Source organism: Scyliorhinus torazame, chromosome 12, assembly GCF_047496885.1.
Source record: "Scyliorhinus torazame isolate Kashiwa2021f chromosome 12, sScyTor2.1, whole genome shotgun sequence".
Classification (NCBI taxonomy): Eukaryota; Metazoa; Chordata; class Chondrichthyes; order Carcharhiniformes; family Scyliorhinidae; genus Scyliorhinus; species Scyliorhinus torazame.
This window is the reverse complement of record NC_092718.1, coordinates 196,175,141-196,190,272: the sequence shown is the minus strand read 5'-3', so window position 1 is coordinate 196,190,272 and position 15,132 is coordinate 196,175,141.

Here is a 15,132-nt window from a genome sequence, read left to right as displayed (position 1 = left end):
GTATCACAGAGTTAAAGTAACTGTGCTTTCTTACAAAACCAATGTCGGGGAAAGGGTTATCACAGTTATCTAGCCCACAACGCGTGCCGTGAAGTTTGCGAATGCAATCTTCACGTGACCCCCCCCCCCAAAAAAAACAGATGCCTTTCCTTTCGCAGCAATTTTTTTCAACGGTTTACATATGTTGAAACTCAACACATCTCAGGGGAGGCAACATTCCCAATGTGGAGGCAGCATTCCCAATGACACATGAAGGAGTCACTGGAACACTCCTGGAAACCAGAATCCCGCTCCCTTTCTTAAAACACAATGGTGCTAGGTGTGGGGTTCTCCCTGGATTACAGGTGGCCTGTTCAAAGCATCGCTTCAAAGCACGTTGGGTGGGATTCTCTGATCCTGAGGCTGTGTTAACTCTATCGTAAACGTCATTGCGTTTCTCTACGGCGTAAACATGCCCTCTGAAGCAGCGATTCTGACCCTTACATGGGGCCAGCACGGCACTGGAGCAACCCACGCTGCTCCAGCTACCGATACCAGGGTCAGATGGGCGCCGGGGGTCTGCACATGCGCAGTGCAACCGGCGCAATTGCACGCATGCGCAGTGGCTCCCTTCTCCGCGCCGGCCCTGACGCAACATGGCGTAGGGCTACAGGGACCAGTGCTGAACAAAAGAGGCCCCCAGCCCGAGAGGCCGGCCCTCCCTGATCGTGGGCCAGGCCACAGCGGAGGCACCCCCCCTCCCCCACCACCAGGCCGCCCTCAGATGGATGCACGCCAAGGTCCCGCCAGGTAAGACCACACGTGGACGGCGCCAGCGGTACTCGGATTTTTTGTACGGCCGCTCAGCCCATCCCAGGTGGAGAATCGCCGGGGGGGCCTAGAGCGGCCCATGACTGGCGCCGCACCGACTGCGCCGGCGTCAATGGTGCTAATTCTCTGCTCTCTGGAGAATCGACGGGGCGGCATCGCGCTATTCGCGCCCGGCGATTCTCCGGCCCGGCCCAGCCTGGGCTGAGAGAATCCCACCCATTGTTCCTACAATTCTCATGGTGCCGCTGTGACTGGCTGGGTCATCATTTGTTGCCCATCCTTAGTTGCCCTTAAGAAGATGGTGGTGATCCTCCTTCTTGAACCATTACAGTCCATGTGGTGTAGGCACACCCATGGGTGCAATTTGGAATGGAATTCCTAGATTTTGACTCCAGGACAGTGAGGAGCGGTGATATAATTCCAAGTCAGGATGGTATCTGACCTTGGGTACTTGGAGGTTCTGGTGTCCCTGCTGTCCTTGTCTTTCCAGATGGTGAATGGAGGCTGTCACCAGTTTGGATGGTGCTGCCAAGGAGACCTGGGTGACTTACTGCAAAACATCCTGTCGATAGCACACACTGCAGCCAAGGAATGCAGATGTTGGAGGGAGTGACTGTTTATGGGGGAGCCAAGAACTAGGGATCATAGGTTGAGGATAAGGAGTAAACCTTTTAGGACTGAGGTGAGGAGATATTTCTCCACCAGAGAGTGGTGAATCTGTAGAATTCACTACCACAGAAAGTAGTTGAGGCCAAAATGTTGTGTAATTTCAAGATGGAATTAGGGGTTCTTGAGGCTGAAGGGATCAAGGGATATGGGGGGAAGGCAGGATCAGGGTATTGAACTTGATCATCAGCCTTGATTATAATGGGTGGCGGAGCAGGTTCAAAGGGCTGAATGGCCTCCTCATGTTTCTATTTTCTATGTATGTCATTAGATGGGGTTCCATAATGCACTTGACTTGTGAATAGAGGTGTTGTAGAGTCAGGGGGTGAGCCATTCACCAGAGAATCCAGCTTCAGACCTGCTCTAGTAACCACAGCTTCTTTCCTCCAAGCAGGATTTCACTGATGATAGATAGCTGCAGTATTTATCTGGCTGATACAGGTGTGTTTCTGGACAATTATGACCCACAGGATTTTGATATGGAGAGTTTAGTGATGGTAATATTATTGAATGTCAAGGTAAATTTCTATGCTTCCTCTTATGGGAGATGATCGTTGCCTGATAATAATTTACCACCTGTTACATTCTCTTTTCATCTCCGTCTTAAATATGAGACCCCTTCTTTTTAAACTGTGACCTCTAGTTCTAGTCCCTTCAACAAGGGGAAACATCTTATCAGCATCCACGCTGTCAAGTCCCCTCTGGATCTTAAATAAAAGCTGAAAAACTTGTCTGGCGGCATCTGTGGAGAGAGAGAAACACAGTTAATGTTTAGAGTCCATATGACTCTTCTACAGAACTGAAGAGGGTTAGAAATGTGAATTGTGTAGTTGGAGAGGTGGGTGGAGGTGGCGGGGTTGGAATAGAAGGTCAGGGATAGGTTGAAGGGAATCTGTAACGGAACCAAGTGTTATGGGGATACGGCGGGAAACTGAAGTTGAGGATTATATTAGGTCAGTCATGATCTGGTTGAATTGCGGAGCAGACTCGATGGGCCAAGTGGCCTACTTTTCCTCCTGTGTTTTATGGTCTTATGGAGAGATTGACAAAGATGTGATGGACACAAGACAAAGGGGGTATTGATGGTGGCATTAAGGACTGAAGAAGTGCTTATAGTGGCATTAAGGTAAGTGGCATAAGAGAGAAGAATATATTAGTAGGAGAATAAAGGTCCTCAGTGAAAGCAAAACTGAAGAACAAGTGACAGGTGGCACGGTGGGGAAGGGTGGGTTGATTTATGACAAACCAAGGAAACTTAAAGGAGGCCATGATGGATGTGAAAGTTCATCGTCTAAAAGTTGTGAACTCAATGTTGATCCAGAAAGCGGTAACGTGCCTAATCAGAAGATGAGGTGTCGTTCTTCCAGTTTGTGTTGGTTTTCACTGGAACATTGCAGCAGGCTTAAGATAGATATGTGGGCATGGGAGGAAGATATTGAGTTGACGTAGCAAGTGACTGAAAGGTTGGGGTCATGCTTGTGGGCAGAACAAAGATGTTCCACAAAGCGGTCACCCAGTCTATGTTTAGTCTTCACAATGTAGAGGGGGACGCACTAGGAGTAGCAAATGTAATAGCTCAAATTGCAGGAGGGATAAATGAAATGCTGCTTCGCCTGAAAGGTGTGTTTGGGCCCTTGGACATTGAGGAGGGAGGAGGTCAAGGAGTATATGTTGTACTTTCTACTATTGTGTGGAAAGGTGCCATGGGAAGGGGATGATGGGTTGGGGGTGTTGGAGAAATGAACCAGCTTGTCATGTGAACTGCTGACCCGGGGTGAGGAGTGGTGGGGTGGGGAGAGATGTATTTAGTGGTGACATCATTCTGGAGTTGGCAGTAATGGTGGAGGATGTTCCTTTGAAAGTGATGGCAGGTGGGGTGGAAAGTGAGGAGAAGAGGAACCCTGTCATTGTTCTGGGTGGGAGGGGAAGGGGTGAGAGCAGAGGTGTGGGAGATGGGTCCAGGGTTGAGTGCCCTGTCAACCACAATGGGGAAGAAACCTCAGAATCGTATTCTTCTAAATTCCAACAGGTACAGATGCAAACTGTCCTACCTTTCTTCATAAGATCACCCTCTAGCACTAGGATTCAGTCTAAATAAAGAGACCTCAGTACTTTAGATCTGGTCTCACTAATGTCCTGCAAAACTGCAGCAAAACATCCCGATGCTTACATTCCATTCCCCTAGCAATAAGCAGCAACATTCCATTTGCCTTCATAATCACTTGCTGTACCTGCATACAAAAGTTTGGTGTTTCATGGACCAGGACACCCAGATCTCTCTGTACCTAATAATAGTGTCACAAATAGGCTTACATTAACACTGCAATGAAGTTACTGTGAAAATCCCCTAGTCGCCACACTGCAGCGCCTGTTTGGGTACACTGAGGGAAAATTCAGAATGAAATGAAAATCGCTTATTGTCACAAGTAGGCTTCAAATGAAGTTACTGTGAAAAGCCCCTAGTCATCACTTTCCGGCGCCTGTTCGGGGAGGCTGGTACGGGACCAATTCACCTAACAAGCACGTCTTTTGGGACTTGTGGGAGGAAACCAGAGCGTCCAGAGGAAACCCACGCAGACATGGGGAGAATGTGCAGACTCTGCACAGACAGTAAACCAAGCCGGGAATCGAACCTGGGACCTTGGCGCTGTGAAACAACGGTGCAAACCACTGTGCTACCGTGCCGCCCTACACTATCTCTGCATTTAAATTATATGTTGCTTTTCTATTCTTCTTGCAAAAGTGGACATATTCACACTTTTCCAAATTATACTCCGTCTGCCAAATATTTTCCCACTCACTCATTGGGCGGGATTCTCCGTAGTCGACGCCAAAATCGGGATCGGGCAGAGAAGGGCTTCCTACGCCGGATTCGGGGCAGGCGTGCTTTGACACCAGTTGCCGATGCTCCGCCCCCTCTAAATTGGCATTATCAGGACGCGCACAGTCGCAAGGCCATTGCCGCGTCATCAGTCGGCCCACCCGCGATGCACCGCCCACGATGGGCCGAGTTCCCAATGGCACGGGCCACATGGGGTGGTCCCAGCGGTCAGGAACCTGGCATGCCGGCTGCGGACAGTGTCCAGCACCACCACACTCATCCGGGATCCATGCCGCTGGCCGGGGGGCTGCTGCTAGGGCTGGGGGGAGTGTGGGGGTTTGGCAGGGGGTAGACTGTGAGATCGGGATTGGGATTGGGGCGGTTAGGGTTCCAGCACAGCCGGCACCATGTTTTCCGGCATGACCGTAGCTCGTCAGCCCTGCGCGTGCGCAGCCTGGGACCCGGCGATTCTCCATCAGTTTGCTGTGCAATCCGCGGGTGGTCCATGCGACGCCGGTGCTAGTCTTTCACCGGTACTGGAATCAGTGAGGGGTTTGTGCCGGTTTTCCTGTCGTGAATCACCCATGGATACTCCGTTGGCGCCAGCACTTAGCCTCAGGAACGGAGCATTTCGCCCATTATTCCTTTGAAGACTCCTTATGTCCTCTCCGGAAATACTTTCCCACCTATCTTTGTGTCATCAGCAAATTTAACAAGCATATATCAGTCCCATCGTCCAATTCTCTGATCTAGATTGCAAGTAGTTGAGGCCCCAGTACTGATCACAGTGACACTCGATTCATTATATCTTGCTTACCTGTTAATGGCCCCCTTATGCCTACTCTTTGCTCTCTGTTAGCTAACCAATCCTATGTCCTAATATGTTACCCCCGATAACATGAGCTCTTATTTTATGTGGCACCTTGTCAAATGCCTTATGAAAATCTAAGTTTACTACATTCAGAGATTCCCCTTTATCCACATCACTTGTTACTCCCTCAAAGAACTCCAATAAATTAGTCAAACGTGATTTCCCTTTTACAAAACCATGTTTCCTCTGCCTGATTGCTTTGAGATTTTCTAAGTGCCCCGCTACAACCTCCTTAATAATAGATTCCAGTAATTTCCCTACGATAGATGTTAAACTAACTGGCTTGTAGTTTCCTGCTTTCTGTCTCCCTCCTTTCTTGAATAGAGGAGTCACGTTCACTATTTTCCAATCTGATGGGACCTTTCCAGAATATGGAGAATTTTGGAAAATTAAAACCAATGTATCTACAATCTCAGCAACTATTTATTTTATGACCCTAAGGTGAAGTCCATCAGGAACTGGAGACTTGACGGCTATTAGTTCGAATAATTTTCTCAGTACCACTTCCCCGATGCTTTTACCTCTTGATTGACAATTATTTCTGCGATGCTTTTGCATTTCCTACAGTAAAGACTGACTCAAAATATCTGTCAATTCCTCCGTCATTTCCTTATTTTCCATTATTAGTTCCCCAGACTCACTCTCAGAACCTAAGTTCACTTTACTAACTTTTTCCCTTGTTAAATACTTTAGAAACGGCGGCGATGACCAGCTAAGCCGCACGTTTCGGCGGCTCCAGCTCGAACGGACCTTCGGGCTCTTTTAAGAGCCCCAACGGGGAATTTTTTTGGGACGAAACCCGGTGTGGGGTGAGACAACAGGGAGTCCCCCCCAACGAAAAATAAAAATATTGGCGGCGGCGGCCAGATCGCGAAGAATCCTCGAGGACAGGGGCAGAAGAAAAAAGGAGCAAGATGGCGGCGGAGAGAGCCCAGGCGACATGGGGGCCGGACCAAGACGAATTTTTGAGACGGTGTGTGGAGCTGCTTTAGAAGGAGGTGCTGGCCCCGATGCTACAGGCAATTGAGGGTCTTAAGGAGGCACAAAAGACCCAGGAGTTGGAGCTCCGCGTGGTGGAGCAGAAGGTGACGGACAACGAAGACGAGATCCTGGGCCTGGCGGTCAAAACACAGACGCACGAGGCACTCCACAAAAAGTGCATTGAAAGGATTGAAGTCCTAGAAAACAGATCACGGAGAAAGAACCTTCGGATCCTGGGTCTCCCCGAGGGAGTGGAAGGAGTGGATGGCGGGGCTTACGTGAGCACGATGCTACTCTCGCTAATGGGAGCTGAGGCCCCCTCGGGCCCCTTGGAAGTGGAAGGGGCTCATCGGGTCCCTGTGAGGAGACCAAAGGCGGGAGAAGCACCTAGGGCGACGATCGTGTGATTTCATCGCTTCAATGACAGAGAGGTGGTTCTGAGATGGGCCAAAAAGGTACGGAGTAGTAGATGGGAGAATGCGGTGGTACGGGTGTACCAGGATTGGAGTGCGGAAGTGGCGAGAAGGAGGGCGAGTTTCAATCGAGCCAAGGAGGTGCTACACAAGAAGAAGGTGAAGTTCGGGATGCTGCAGCCGGCGCGACTGTGGGTCACGCACCAGGAGAGGCATCACTACTTCGAAACGGCGGAAGAAGCATGGACCTTCATTAAAAACGAGAAACTGGATCAGAACTGAGGGACTGATGTTAGAGGGGAAATGACAATGCCGATGTATATAGAGATGTAAATTGGGGAGGGGGACACACTAAGAAATGTGGGCACCGGTGGGGGGGAAGAAGAGACATAGGCGGGGGATGGGGAATGGGAGTGGGGCGGCAGAGGGAGCTGCGCCACAAGGGGGGGGGGGGACAACTATAGAGAACACGGGGCTTATTGTTCTTGTTCCCGCGCCAGAAAGATGATGGCGGGAAGATAGGCACAAGGTAGATGGGAGTTCCCCACACGGGGGGGTCAAGGAGAGAGCGGGAGAAGCCGGGGTCAGTTGAAGTCAGCTGACTTTCGGAAGCAATATGGGGGGAGCAATCATGCTAGATGGGGATCTAGCAGGGGGTGGGGGGGGAGGATAACTGGGTTGCTGCTGCAGAAATCAAAGAGGAACTGGTAAAAGAAAGGGTGGTCGGGGCTGGAATGCGCCGCCGGGGGAACGGGTGGGTGCGCGGAACTGGGACGTGGGACTGGCCTGGAGAGGGTGATGGCTAGTCGACACGGGAAGGGGGCAGGTAGCCCCCAGTTCGGCTGATCCCGTGGAACGTGAGAGGCCTAAATGGGCCGATTAAAAGGGCCCGAGTGTTCGCGCACTTGAAAGGACTGAGGGCAGACGTGGCTATGCTTCAGGAGACGCACCTGCAGGTGGCGGACCAAGTTAGGTTAAGGAAAGGATGGGTGGGACAGGTGTTCCACTCAGGGCTGGATGCAAAGAACAGAGGGGTGGCCATACTGGTGGGGAAACGGGTGTCATTCGAAGCTAGGAACATTGTAGCAGACAGCGGAGGCAGATATGTGATGGTGAGTGGCAGACTGGAGGGAATGGAGGTCGTGTTGGTTAACGTATATGCCCCGAATTGGGATGATGCGGGATTTATGAAGCGGATGCTGGGACGTATCCCGGACCTGGAAGTAGGAAACCTGATAATGGGGGGGGACTTCAACACCGTGTTGGACCCAGGGTTAGATAGATCTAGATCTAGGACCGGAAGAAGGCCGGCAGCGGCCAAGGTGCTTAGGGGGTTTATGGACCAAATGGGGGGAGTGGATCCGTGGCGATTTGTTAGGCCGAAGGCCAAAGAGTTCTCCTTCTTCTCCCATGTTCACAAGGTGTATTCCCGGATAGATTTCTTTGTTTTGGGAAGGTCACTGATCTCGAGGGTGGAAGGAACTGAGTACTCAGCCATAGCTGTTTCAGATCATGCCCCACACTGGGTGGACCTGGAACTAGGAGAGGAGAGGGAGCAGCGTTCACTCTGGCGACTGGATGTGGGTTAATGGCGGATGAGGGAGTCTGCGGAAGGGTGCGGGGATGTATCGAGAGATACCTGGAGGCCAATGACGATGGGGAGGTCCGAGTGGGAGTAGTATGGGAAGCACTAAAGGCGGTGGTCAGAGGAGAGCTGATCTCCATCAGGGCTCACAAGGGGAAAATAGAGGCCAAGGAAAGGGAAAGACTACTGGGGGAGATTTTGAGGGTAGATAAAGAATACGCGGAGGCCCCAGAGGAAGGACTATACAGGGAGAGGCGACGACTCCAGACAGAGTTCGACCTGTTGACCACAAGGAGGGCGGAGGCACAGTGGAGGAAGGCACAGGGGATGAGATATGAATATGGGGAAAAGGCGAGTCGCCTGTTGGCCCATCAGCTGCTAAAGAGGACAACGGCGAGGGAGATAGGGGTAATTAGGGATGAAAAGGGAGCTACGGTGCGGAGAGCAGGGAAGATAAACGAGGTGTTTAAGACCTTTTACGGGAGACTTTATAGGTCCCAACCCCCGGAGGGAAAAGAGGAGATGCGGCAGTTTTTGGACCAATTAAGGTTCCCGAGGGTGGAGGAGCAGGAGGTGGAAGGCCTGGGGGCGCCGATTGGGGTGGACGAGGTTACCAAGGGGCTGGGGAACATGCAGGCAGGGAAGGCCCCGGGACCAGATGGGTTCCCGGTGGAATTTTATAGAAAATATGTGGACTTGTTGGCCCCGCTGCTGGTAAGGACCTTTAACGAGGCCAGAGAAGGGGGAACCCTACCCCGGACAATGTCGGAGGCGACAATATCGCTAATCTTGAAGCGAGATAAAGATCCGCTGCAGTGCGGGTCCTATAGGCCTATCTCACTGCTAAATGTGGACGCCAAGTTGCGAGCAAAGGTGCTGGCAACGAGGATAGAGGATTGTGTCCCGGGGGTAGTGTACGAAGACTAGACAGGGTTCGTAAAGGGGAGACAACTAAATGTCAACGTGCGACGGCTATTAGGGGTGATAATGATGCCCCCAGTAGAGGGGGAGGCAGAGATAGTGGCGGCAATGGATGCAGAGAAGGCATTTGGTAGGATGGAGTGGGAGTATCTATGGGAGGTGCTGAGGAGGTTCGGGTTCGGGGACGGGTTTGTCAGCTGGGTTAAACTCCTCTATGGGGCCCCAACGGCAAGTGTGGTCACAGGTCGGCAAAGGTCGGAGTATTTTCGACTATACAGGGGAACAAGACAGGGATGCCCGTTGTCCCCATTACTGTTCGCGATGGCAATTGAACCACTGGCCATAGCGCTGAGAGACTCCAGAAAATGGAGAGGGGTGATTAGAGGGGGAGAGGAACACCGAGTGTCACTCTACGCGGATGACCTATTGCTGTTTGTGACGGACCCAGTGGGGGGGATGACAGAGGTCATGCAGATATTGAGGGAGTTTGGAGATTTCTCGGGATATAGGCTTAACATGGGAAAGAGTGAGCTTTTTGTGATACACCCTGGGGACCAGAGTAGAGGGATAGATGGCCTACCGCTAAGGAGAGTGGAAAGAAACTTCCGATACCTGGGGATTCAGATAGCCAGGAGCTGGGGAAACTTCCACAGACTTAATCTGACACGACTGGTGGAACAAATGGAAGAGGATTTCAAAAGGTGGGACATGCAGCCGCTGTCACTGGCGGGCAGAGTGCAGGCAATTAAGATGATGGTCCTCCCGAGGTTCCTATTTGTGTTCCAATGTCTCCCTATACTGATCACTAAGGCCTTTTTAAAAAAAATAGATAGGAGCATCACGAGCTTCGTGTGGGCAGGGAAGGTCCTGAGGGTAAGGAGGGGGTTCCTACAACGTAGTAGAGACAGAGGGGGACTGGCGTTGCCGAATTTGGGTGACTACTACTGGGCCGCCAATGTGGCGATGATTCGTAAATGGATGATAGAGGGAGAGGGTGCGGCGTGGAAAAGATTGGAGATGAAGTCCTGTAAAGGGACGAGTTTAAAAGCGCTGGTGATGGCGCCACTACCTCTCTCACCAAAAATATTTACCACAAACCCAGTGGCGGCGGCAACATTAAGTATCTGTGGGCAATGGAGGCGACAGAGGGGTGTGCTGAGAGCCTCGGTGTGGTCCCTGATCAGGAACAACCATAGGTTTGCCCCAGGGAGGCTGGATGGAGGATTCCAGAGCTGGCACCGGGTAGGAATCAGGAGAGTGGGAGATTTATTTATAGATGGGACGTTTGCGAGCTTGGGCGCGCTTGAGGAAAAGTATAAGCTGCCCCGGGGAAATTTCTTTAGATATATGCAGGTGAGAGCGTTCACGAAACAACTGGTGAGGGAATTTCCGCTGCTCCCGACACAAGGGATCCAGGACAGGGTGCTTTCGGGGGTGTGGGTCGGGGAGGGCAAAGTGTCAGAGATATACCGGGAGATGAGAGAATAGGGGGAGGAGTTGGTGGGCGAACTGAAGGGAAAATGGGAAGAAGAGCTCGGGGAGGAGATTGAGGAGGGTTTGTGGGCTGATGCCCTAAGTAGGGTAAATTCCTCTTCCTCGTGTGCCAGGCTTAGCCTGATCCGATTTAAGGTGCTGCATAGAGCACACATAACGGGAGCAAGGTTGAGCAGGTTCTTCAGAGTGGAGGACAAGTGTGGGAGGTGCGGGGGAAGCCCGCGAAACACACATATGTTTTGGTTGTGTCCGGCACTGCAGGGGTATTGGAGGGGAGTGACGGGAGTGAAGGTGGTGAAGGTCCGGGTCAAACCAGGCTGGGGGTTAGCTTTATTTGGAGTTGCGAATGAGCCGGGAGTGCAGGAGGCGAAAGAGGCCGATGTCGTGGCCTTTGCGTCCCTAGTAGCCCGGCGTAGGATTTTACTCATGTGGAAGGAAGCGAAACCCCCCGGACTGGAGGCCTGGATAAACGATATGGCAGGGTTCATAAAACTGGAGCAGATGAAGTTTGCGCTGAGAGGATCGGCTCAAGGGTTCACCAGGCGGTGGCAACCGTTCCTCGACTACCTAGCGGAACGTTAGAGGGAAGATAGATGACCAGCAGCAGCAACCCAGGGGGAGGGGGGAGGGGGAGGGAGGGGGGGTAAACTGTTTGGGTTTTTGGAGGGGGAGAGGGGGCGGGGGGGGGGAGTATTACTTCGTGTTATTTGGTTAGTTTACCATGTTAGTTACACAATGTTATATTGCAGCTATCATGTTACTTGTATTTTTTTTTGATTTGTAAGGGAAAAAATTGTGTTTGAAAACTTTAATAAAATATATATATTTTTTTAAAATACTTTAGAAACTCTAACAATCTTTTTTATTTCTGACTAGCTTCCTCTCATAATCTAATTTCTCCCTCCTTATTAATAATTTTGGTTTGCTTTGCTTTTTAATTTTCTATACAATCTTCTGCACCCCCCCTAATACTTGCAAATTTGGACACATTTTCTTTTGATTTGATACTATCTTTAACGTCATTACTTAGTGACAGATGGTGTATCCTTGAGTTTTTCTTTCTCCCCGTTTGCTCGGTTGAGTGTTGTGAAATATCTCCTTAAATATCTAGCACTACATCTCTACGGACCCATCCCTTAATCTAATTTCCCCATTCCCTTTAGCGAACTCTGTCTTAGTATCCTCATAATTGCCCTTATTTAATGTTGAAACACTAGTCTTCGATCCACTTTTCTCTCCTTCAAACGGAATATGAAATTCAATCATGATATAATCGTTGCTACATATGGCCATCTTTACTATGAGGTCAGAACTAATCCTGCCTTATTACACATTACCAGATTCAGGATAGCCTACTGTCTGGTTGGCTCCAACATGTGCTGCTCGAAGAAAGTGTCCTGAACACAATTTATGAACTCATCTTTCACACTACCTTTGCATATCAGATTTGTCCAATCTGTATGTACATTAAAATCACCCAAGATTATTACCATACCTTTGTCACAAGCCCGCATTATTTCTTCTTCTATACTCCATTCTACAGTATAGTTATTATTCGGAGGCCTATAAGCCACTCTCATAAGTGACTTCCTACCTTTACCTAGTTCCTATCTCTACCCAAGCTGATTCTATATCTTGATCTTTAGAGCTAAAGGTACTCTCTCTCTACAAATGTCATCCTTAACAGGGCGACCCTTCCATCTTTTCTTAGCTTCCTGCACTTCCGAAATGTCATGTAGCCTTGAATATTCCCGCTCCAGCATTTGTCATCTTGCAGCCATGAGTTTTTTTCCTTTAAAAAAAAAAAAAATTTAGAGTACCCAATTCTTTTTTTCCAATTAAGGGGCAATTTAGCGTGGCCAATCCACCTACCTTGAACATCTTTTTAGGGTTGTGGGGGGTGAGACCCATGCAGACATGGGGGGAATTGTGCAACAATCTCCACATGGACAGTGACCTAGGGCCAGGATCAAACCCGGGTCCTCGGCGCCATGAGGCAACAGTTCTAACCACTGCGTCACCGTGCCACCCTATGTCTCCACAATGACTATCAGATGATATATATTTATTTCTGTCTGAGTTGCCAATTCATCCATTTTGTTGCAAATGCTACGTACAGACACTGAGCCTTTATTCCTGTCCTTTTATTATTTTCGCAAGTTCTAGCATTATCTACTGGGGCACTCTTAAGTTTGTACACTCTGTCCCTTCCTGCCACACCCTGATTATCATTTCCCCTAATGCTACACTGTTCTCTTGCCTTGTCCTCTCGCGCAGTCACACCCCCCTGTCCCTGATCACTGAACGAATCAAAAGATCCTGTCCTAAGGGATGTGACTGCATCCTGGTACAAAGAGTCCAGATAACCTTCTCCCACCATGATGCATTGTAATATCTGCAGCTCAGCCTCCAGCTCAGTGACTTTGAGCTGAAGCTGTTCAAGCCACTGAAACCTATTGCAGACATGGTTGCCCTGGAGCACACTGCAGTCACAACACATCCCCTGCCCTGCCATCTTAATTATGTGTTAATTAATGAAGAAAATAATTTATAATTAATACACTATGCCACTGCAATAAGCTTTATTACTGCCAGTCAAATTTACTAATACTAATAAAAAAATCACAATGACTAATAAATTACATGAGTTTTGAAAAAGAAGTGAGCAGAATACTCAGCAACCAATAGTTTCCAGGTAACGTCACACTTAGGTTTTTCTCAGAATGTGGCAATTCCAGAAACTGAACTCCGTAGTTTGTTTAAACCGGTGTGCCATCCTCTGTTCTCTTTTCGACTCAAACTTAATGGAGATACTTACATCAACTTCACCTCTTCCTTCACCGCACTGAATACCGTCACTTGCCAAATTCCCGAATTCACACTCAGTGACCATCTATGGTCTTCATGCTTTCTTACTTTTTGCGCTTCACAAGACCACCTCTATTTATACTGGCAGAAATTCTACAGAGATAAAGAACAAAGAAATGTACAGCACAGGAACAGGCCCTTCGGCCCTCCAAGCCCGTGCCGACCATGCTGCCCGACTAAACTACAATCTTCTACACTTCCTGGGTCCATATCCCTCTATTCCCATCCTATTCATGTATTTGTCAAGATGCCCCTTAAATGTCACGATCGTCCCTGCTTCCACCACCTCCTCCGGTAGCGAGTTCCAGGCACCCACTACCCTCTGCGTAAAAAACTTGCCTCGTACATCTACTCTAAACCTTGCCCCTCTCACCTTAAACCTATGCCCCCTAGTAATTGACCCCTCTACCCTGGTGAAAAGCCTCTAACTATCCACTCTGTCTATGCCCCTCATAATTTTGTATACCTCTATCAGGTCTCCCCTCAACCTCCTTCGTTCCAATGAGAACAAACCGAGTTTATTCAACCGCTCCTCATAGCTAATGCCCTCCATACCAGGCAACATTCTGGTAAATCTCTTCTGCACCCTCTCTAAAGCCTCCACATCCTTCTGGTAGTGTGGCGACCAGAATTGAACACTATACTCCAAGTGTGGCCTAACTAAGGTTCTATACAGCTGCAACATGACTTGCCAATTCTTATACTCAATGCCCCGGCCAATGAAGGCAAGCATGCCGTATGCCTTCTTGACTACCTTCTCCACCTGTGTTGCCCCTTTCAATGACCTGTGGACCTGTACTCCTAGATCTCTTTGACTTTCAATACTCTTGAGGGTTCTACCATTCACTGTATATTCCCTACCTGCATTAGACCTTCCAAAATGCATTACCTCACATTTGTCCGGATTAAACTCCATCTGCCATCTCTCCGCCCAAGTCTCCAAACAATCTAAATCCTGCTGTATCCTCCGACAGTCCTCATCGCTATCCGCAATTCCACCAACCTTTGTGTCGTCTGCAAATTTACTAATCAGATCAGTTACATTTTCCTCCAAATCATTTATATATACTACAAAGAGCAAAGGTCCCAGCACTGATCCCTGTGGAACACCACTGGTCACAGCCCTCCAATGAGAAAAGCATCCTTCCATTGCTACTCTCTGCCTTCTATGGCCTAGCCAGTTCTGTATCCACCTTGCCAGCTCACCCCTGATCCCGTGTGACTTCACCTTTTGTACTAGTCTACCATGAGGGACCTTGTCAAAGGCCTTACAGCACTGCTGGCTAGAGAATCGAGTTCAAATTACCTAGCTAAGTAACTATTTACAGTTGGCCCGAGACTCAAAGAAACTTATCCTTAACAGTAAATCTTAGTTGTGTTCTAAATACGACCTAGACTAGATTTTAGAAAAAGATTAGTTCTTAAAATTTGAAGTTAAAATTTCCTCACTCACCAATTTTCCAAGCTCACATTCTGGATAGCTGCATTCAGTGACCCACTGCGCCCTCCGTGTTTGCTTACTTCATGCGCTTAGCAAGATGACCTCTACTTAGACTAACTAGCTGAAATTCGACAGAGGTGAGTCAACACTGCTGATGCGAGGATCTATTCAAACTAGCTACCAAGTTAACTAGCTGCAGTTGCCTCACCTGTGGAGAATTTATTAATCCCTCAGGCTGAAAGTAACTTTGACAGTAAATTG